The sequence below is a fragment of the Orycteropus afer genome, unplaced genomic scaffold (assembly GCF_000298275.1).
Source record: "Orycteropus afer afer isolate SDZICR_OR568_19922 unplaced genomic scaffold, OryAfe1.0 scaffold00139, whole genome shotgun sequence".
In the NCBI taxonomy this organism is placed as follows: domain Eukaryota; kingdom Metazoa; phylum Chordata; class Mammalia; order Tubulidentata; family Orycteropodidae; genus Orycteropus; species Orycteropus afer.
The window spans coordinates 198,039-205,189 of record NW_006921726.1 but is presented as its reverse complement, the minus strand read 5'-3'; positions in this window follow the sequence as shown (position 1 = coordinate 205,189).

Below are 7,151 nucleotides of genomic sequence, written 5' to 3'. Positions count from 1 at the left end.
CATATTCTCCAGGTTTCTGTCTGCACATGTTGGCAAAATCAAGTAGGTCTTTTAGAGTATAGCATATCACCTCCTCAGTCACACTTTCTATTTCACCTATTGGGGCTCACTTAGACTTGACCTTTGTTATGGGCCGAGCTGCTAGAATAGGTGCTTGAGGCAGTTCCTGAGAACATTCAGGAATGTTTTCCATGGCCTCTGCCTCACACATTAACCCTGCAGGACCGGGTTCGGCTAGTCCCCTTAAACTGAGGGGGAGGGGATAATGGTTTTACAGTAATCTGTTCAGATGGGAGGGATTCAACAGAATTTACAGGCTCCATATCCTGATCTTCCTGATCATCTGTCCATATTCCCCATTCCAGGTTACAGGATCCCATTTTTTTCCAATCAATGCCCTCACTTTAACAGCAGATACCATTGTGGGTTGGCAATTGACCTGGTGTTGTAAATCAGCCACTCTTACAATAAGACTCTGGATTTGGGTTTCAGCTATGTCAGCCCTGGTAGTAGAAGCTATAAGGCTTTCTTTCAGAGCACAGCTGGAAGCACTGAGGTCATTCATGCAGCGCTTAAGCTGAGACTCAGCAGCTTTGAGCCCATCTTGCTCTTTCACCAATTTATCCAGTGTAAGTAGGACCAACCAACCAGCTTCCCTACACTCCTCATTCTGACAAAATTGCAGAAAAGTATCAAATATCCGATCACCCAGAGCATCACTTCTCACAAGTACTTGATCTATTGGTAGTGCTATTTTGCACATTAATTTTGCCACCTCACACCACGGATTAGTAGGGCTCTCTTTACTAGCAGATGCAAAGTTGCTAGTGTTATCAAAATTAATCAAACTGGAGAACCAATCTAGGAAGCCCATCCTTATGATTTTGTCTCTCTAGAACCACTCCTGAACCAAATGTGTTAGATTGGGTTCTCTAGAGAAACACAAAAACCAGCAAAGCATATATATATATAGAGAGAGAGAGAGAGAGAGAAAATTATCTTAGGAAAATGGCTCACAAACATATAGAAGCGGGCAAGTCCAAAGTCCCTGGAGGAAATGTCAGGCTGGCGGCAGCCTTAGCTTCTGTAAGCGCAGGGGGCCGAGAAATTCAAGGCTGGCAGGCAGTACACTGGTTGTTGACTCCAATGAAAGATGAATTCAAGATCTCCAGGCCGAGTGGTGGGCTGCTCACTCACAGAAGGTTGTGGTCACTACACCAGGGTTCCAATCCCTCAAAGAATGTCTGTCTTCCCAGGATGTCCCTGGATATCCTGGAAGCAGGCCATACCCCTAGGGAAACTCCCCTTGGGCAGATTGGCCATTCAGAACACAGTCATCTAATCCCATGATGGGAACAACCACACAGAACTGGGGTCCAGCCTAGTTGACACACAGCTCCAAATATCACAAATAGCCATACCTTCTATTACTACTATTACTAGTGTAATAGTACAATAACTCCTTACATAAATTCTTCCACAGAAAATCCATACCTCCCAGTAACTATCATTCCTCAACTTACATTCTACATGCAAGCTGAATTCTTTATCTTTTCTACAACACCAATCCAGAAAAAAGCAGCCTTCCTTCCTATCATAATTAATCTTTCTCCAACCTCCACCACCCTGGCTGTTGGGACACAGTATCATGTCAACACGAGAACTAGAAAATCAGTTACAGCTCCTAGTAGAAACCACAGCAGACTCTCTAACCACCCTACAATACCAACTAACCTCTCTAGCTCAAGTTACTTTACAGAACCGACAAACCCTTGACCTGCTGACAGCCAAAAATGGAAGAACATATCTCTTCCTCACCCTAGCCTCTCTCCAGTGACAATTAACCTCTTTAACCCAAGTTTCTTTGCAGAACCGGAGAGCCCTAGACCGGCTAAAAGTGGCAGAAGGTGGAACTTGTATCTTCCTAGGAGAAGAATGCTGTTATTATGTCAATGAATCTGGTCTAGTGGAATAGAATATTAACACATTAACTCGATTAAATGAAGAACTATGCAGCCAACGTCACACAGAAACTTCACTATCTAGATAGTTTCAATCACCACTGTCTGCCTGCCTATTACCCCTTATTCGACCACTTGTACTAATGTCTCCTTTTTCTCTTTGCCCCTTACCTCCTCAAGTTTCTCCGAAGCCAACTCGAAAAATATCTCGAGTCATGGTGAATCAACTTCTCCTACATCCTTATACCAAATTGCCAACTGACGACCCTGGCTTTTCAGACTCCAACCTATGAAACCCCTCTCTCTGTCTCCGACCCCGTTCAGCAGGAAGAAGCTAAGAGGACCATGTCGCCCTTTATCCATTAAAAAAGGTTGGAATGTTAGGCCGAAGTAGACCCAAGCCACCAACATTTCAGTTGGCAGCTTCCTCCAGGTGTCAGGCCCTGATGAGACGGCCCGATAAGACAACCGAGGTGGCAGAACCCGCCCAGGCTAGAAAGTCCCACATGATGACAAACTTCCTCCTGTGAAGCCCCCTCATGCTAATTAGGTGCAGACCCATGCCAACAGCTAATTGGATCCCGCCATTTCCTTAGTATCCCCAGTTAGGTCCTTTCTGTGTCTATAAGAACCCATCCCCCCTGCCCGGGGGTGCGACTTCTCTGGCCTTGATGCTAGGGCACAAGAACCTCGCCCAGGAGTGCTAATAAACTGCTTCTCTGAAACAACTCCAAGTCGTGGTGTCTTGGCAACCGAGCAATACACTTACATGTTGTCTTCTCTAAGTGTGTAACCCTATTTCCAAAGAAGGTCATATTCACAGGTACAGGGTTATGACTTAAACATATATTTTTGGAGGACATAATTCAATCCAAAACATGCATACAAGGTCCTTTCACAATTTCCCAAAACTCTTTTATTGTATGCTCTTTGTTGTATTTCCCATACTTTGTATGTCTGTGCTTCACCTTTGATTTTTTTATTTTTATTTTTATTTTATTGTGATTTGGATGAAAGTTTACAGAGCAAATTCCTTTTCCATACAGCAGTTCATACACATTTTCTCAGGACATTGGCTGCAATTTCCCACAATGTTTTCTTCCCACTTCCTCCCCATAGTTACCACTTCTCTGTGTCCTTCCCTGCCATGAACTCCTGCCCCCCGAGCTGTCTCCCTGTGCATACACTGCCCTTCTATTCTTCCATGAGTGATCTCTCCAAGGAGTGTATCTACCTAATGTAAATTTTCAGCTTATATGCCTGTCTTTTGTTTGGCTGGAAGCCACAGGAATGGGTTCAATTCCAGACCTGAAGGGCAGCTAGGGGCCATCGTCTCAGGGGTTTCACCAGGCTCCATCTGACTAGCAAATCTGGTCCCTTTTTATGATTTTGAGTTTTCTTCCACATTGTTCTCCCACTCTATCCAGGATCTCCCACATAGATTCCCCTCTAAGTGGTTGACAGTGATAGCCGGTCACCATCTAGTTCTTCTGGTCTCATAGTTGTATAGGCTGAGGATCACATGCTATACCAGTCACTTGGACTAATTGTTTTCATGGGTCTTTGGTTTTCTTCATTCATCTTGGCTCTGGATGGGGAGAGACTCATGATTGCATCTAGATGTCCACTTGTAAGCTTTTAAGATCCCAGTCACTGCTTACCAAAGTAGGATGTGGAACAATGTTTTTGTGTAAAATGTTATGCCAGTTGAACTTGATGTCCCCTGTGACCATGGTCCTCAGCCCACAGGTCCAACTACTTGCACCCTCTGGAGCTGGTTGCAGCCAAGAAGTCACAACAACCTTGTCCCTTGTCAGCTCTGTTATATACCTGGGAATTCTTACAGAACACACAAATATACTTGTAGAAACATTGTCTGCCAACCCTATACATGGTCATGGGCATACTCCCCACTGCATCCAAAAAAAACCCAAAAAAACCAAAAAAACACTCATTGCCATCGAGTCAAATCCAACTCATAGTGACTCCAAGGTGTTATCACCATGGAAAAAGATTACCCAACCTTCCTTCCGAGGAGTGGCTGGTGGGTTTGAACCGCCAGCCTTCTGGTTAACAGTGAAATGCCTTAGGCACTGTGCCACCAGAGCTCCTTCCCATTGCATAGACATACCTAATAGTTCAACCTGTCCACCCATCTAGGCACCCTAGATCAACGTTTGCCATCACTGACAACGGAGTACTGTATGTGCCCACAGAGCAAGAAAGCTGAGTGATTTTGGGGCAGGAAGATTTCTAGCAAAGTGAGTTGCCTTCGGCATTAATCAGCAGAAGTGAAAAGACAAAGCAAATGGGAAACAGAGCTGCCTCAGCCTCAAGGGTAGGAGCATGGCCTTTGGGGGTGGAACTACCACAGCCCCCTAGGTTTCAAAGAGCCAGACCTTCACCAACTTCATTCTGGAGTGTGGGGCTGCTTGTTCATGTGAGTCAATGGGATGGAGCTATGGCTGCTGCTCAAGAGTGAGGGAGCAGGGCTGCCATACCCAAGAGGGAGAGGAACAAGGCCTGCCAGGCCAAGGCAGTGAGGCTGTCACTCAGGACCTATGGGGCTGGAGCCATCCAGTGAAGGAAATCTGTACAGATGCCACCCAATGAAGATCTGTACAGGTACCAAATTGACAAGGGGTGAAATTGTGGTAGTTAAGGTGTGTCAACTTGGCTGGGCCTGGTTGAGTGGCTGGGCAGCTGGTGGTGGGTATTCCTCATGATTACACTGGCAATCAACTCCAATCAACTACCACCACAAGCAGCTGAGTAGCTGCTTTAGGGCTGTGATCTGCTTTCCATAAGAAGCAGCTTTGAGAATGGTCTCTAGCTTATGGAATGCTTGAACCCTACATGATATAGCTGAGTTATTGTTCAGCACCCTGCCATGATCTGCTGATCTTGGGACTTTCAATGGACTTGAATCAATGCCCTGCCATGTTGTTTGATAATATTGGGACGTGCCTTTTCACTTGTCGGCCTTGGGCTTGTCAATGTCAGCAGCCAGCAGCTGTCTGAGTAAAGAAAAATCCTCCAGCTTTAGTGGGCCAGAAGCAGGAGGCAGAGGTGAAGCCTAAGGTTGAGGGGCTTTCTCTCAGCACCTAAAGCCTGGCACTTTGAACTAGGACTTAAAGCCTCCAAAATTGTAAGAGAATAAACTCCTATTTGTTAAAGATATTACATTTGTGGTATTTTCTGTTAGAGCATCACAGAGGTAATCAAACAGTTTTTCTTTAGGGTTGAATAGTATTCTATTGTGTGTATGTACCATCGTTTGCTTATGCATTCTTCTGTTGATGGGCACCTAGGTTGTTTCTATCTTTTTGCTGTTGTAAATAATGCTGCAATGAACATGGGTATGCATATATCTGTTCTTGTCCTGGCTCTCACTTCTTTAGGATACCTAGTAATGGGATTGTGGGTCAAATGGTATTTTTAATTCCAACTTTTTAAGGAATCACCATACTGCATTCCACAGTGGTTGTATCATTTGACAGTCCCACCAGCAGTCTCTCCACATTCTCACCAACATTTGTTATGTTCTGTCTTGTTGCACTTTGCTACTAGTGCTGGGGCCAGATGGTATGTCATTGTTGTTTTGATTTGCATCTCTCTAATGGCTAATGGGGAGCTCTGGTGGCGTAGTGCCTAAGGCATTTGTCTGTTACCAGAAGGCTGGTGGTTCAAACACACCAGCCACTCCTCGGAAGGAAGATGGGGCAATCAACTTCCGTAGTGATCCTGCCTCAGAAACCCAAGGAGGGGTTGCTATGAGTCAGGTCTGACTCCGTGGCACATAACAGCAGCAACAACAACAATGGCTAATGATCATGAGCATTTCTTCATCTGTTTGTTGGCCACATGAACATCCTCTTTGGTGAAGTGTCTATTCCTGTCTTCTGCCCATGTTTTAATTGGATTGTCTGTTTTTTTGTTGTTGAGGTGTTGGAGTTTTCTATAAATTTTAGAGGTAAGTCCCTTGTCAGATATGTCATTGCCAAATATTTTTTCCCAATCTGCAGGCTTTCTTTTTACTCTTTTGTAGATGTTTTGGAAGCACATAAAAATCTAATTTTTAGAAGGTCCCATTCATCTAGTTTCTCTTCTGAAGTTTGTGCATTTTGGGTTATGCTTGATAGTCTATTTATGCCATACATATGTATACCATCTATTGTTGTTATGTGCCATCAAGTCATCTCTGACTCATAGCAACCCCTCCTTGGGTTTCTGAGGTGGTATCACTATGGAAGTGGATTGCCCAATCTTCTTTCCAAGGAGTGGCTGGTGGGTTTGAACCACCAACCTTCTGGTTAGCAGTCAAGGCACTATGCCACCAGCACTCCCCCATGCCATATATTGTTGTTGTTGTTATTTGCCATTGAGTTGGACCCGACTCATAGCTACCCCTCCTTGGGTTTCCGAGGCATTATCACTACGGAAGTAGATTGCCCAACCTTCCTTTTGAGGAGTGGTTAGGGCCCCTAAATTTGCCCCTAGTTTTTCCTTGAGGAACTTTATAGTTTTAGGTTTCACTTATAAGTCTTTGATCCATATGGAGTTAGTTTTTTTGTGTGGTGTGAGATATGGATCTTGTTTCATTTTTCTGCAAATGGATATCCAGTATTGCCAACACCATTTGTTAAAAAGACAGTCTCTTCCCCATTTCAGCCCTCTGTCAAAGATCTGTTGACCATAGGTCGATGGATCTATTTCTGGGTTCTCAATTCTGTTCCGTTGGTCTATGTGTCTGTCGTTGAACCAATATCAGGCTGTTTTGACTACTGTGCCTGTATAGAAGGTTTTGAGATCTGAGAGTGTGAGACCTCCTGCTTTGTTCTTCTTCTTCAATAGTGCTTTGCTTATCCAAGGTCTCTTTCTTTTCCATATAAAGTTAGTGACTGGTTTTACCATATCCTTAAAGAATGTTGATGGGATCTGGATTGGAATTGCATTGAATGTATAGATTTCTTTGGATAGAATTGTAACTTTCACTGTTCAATCTTCCTATCCACAAACACTGTATGTTCTTCCATTTATGTAGGTCTTTTATGGCATTAATCAGCAGCTTTAGGAATGGTCTCTAGCTTATGGCATGCTTGAAACCTGCATGTAGCTGTGTCATTGTTCAGCAGCCTGCCATATTTTGCCAATCTTGGGACTTTCAATGGACTTGAATCAATGGCCTGC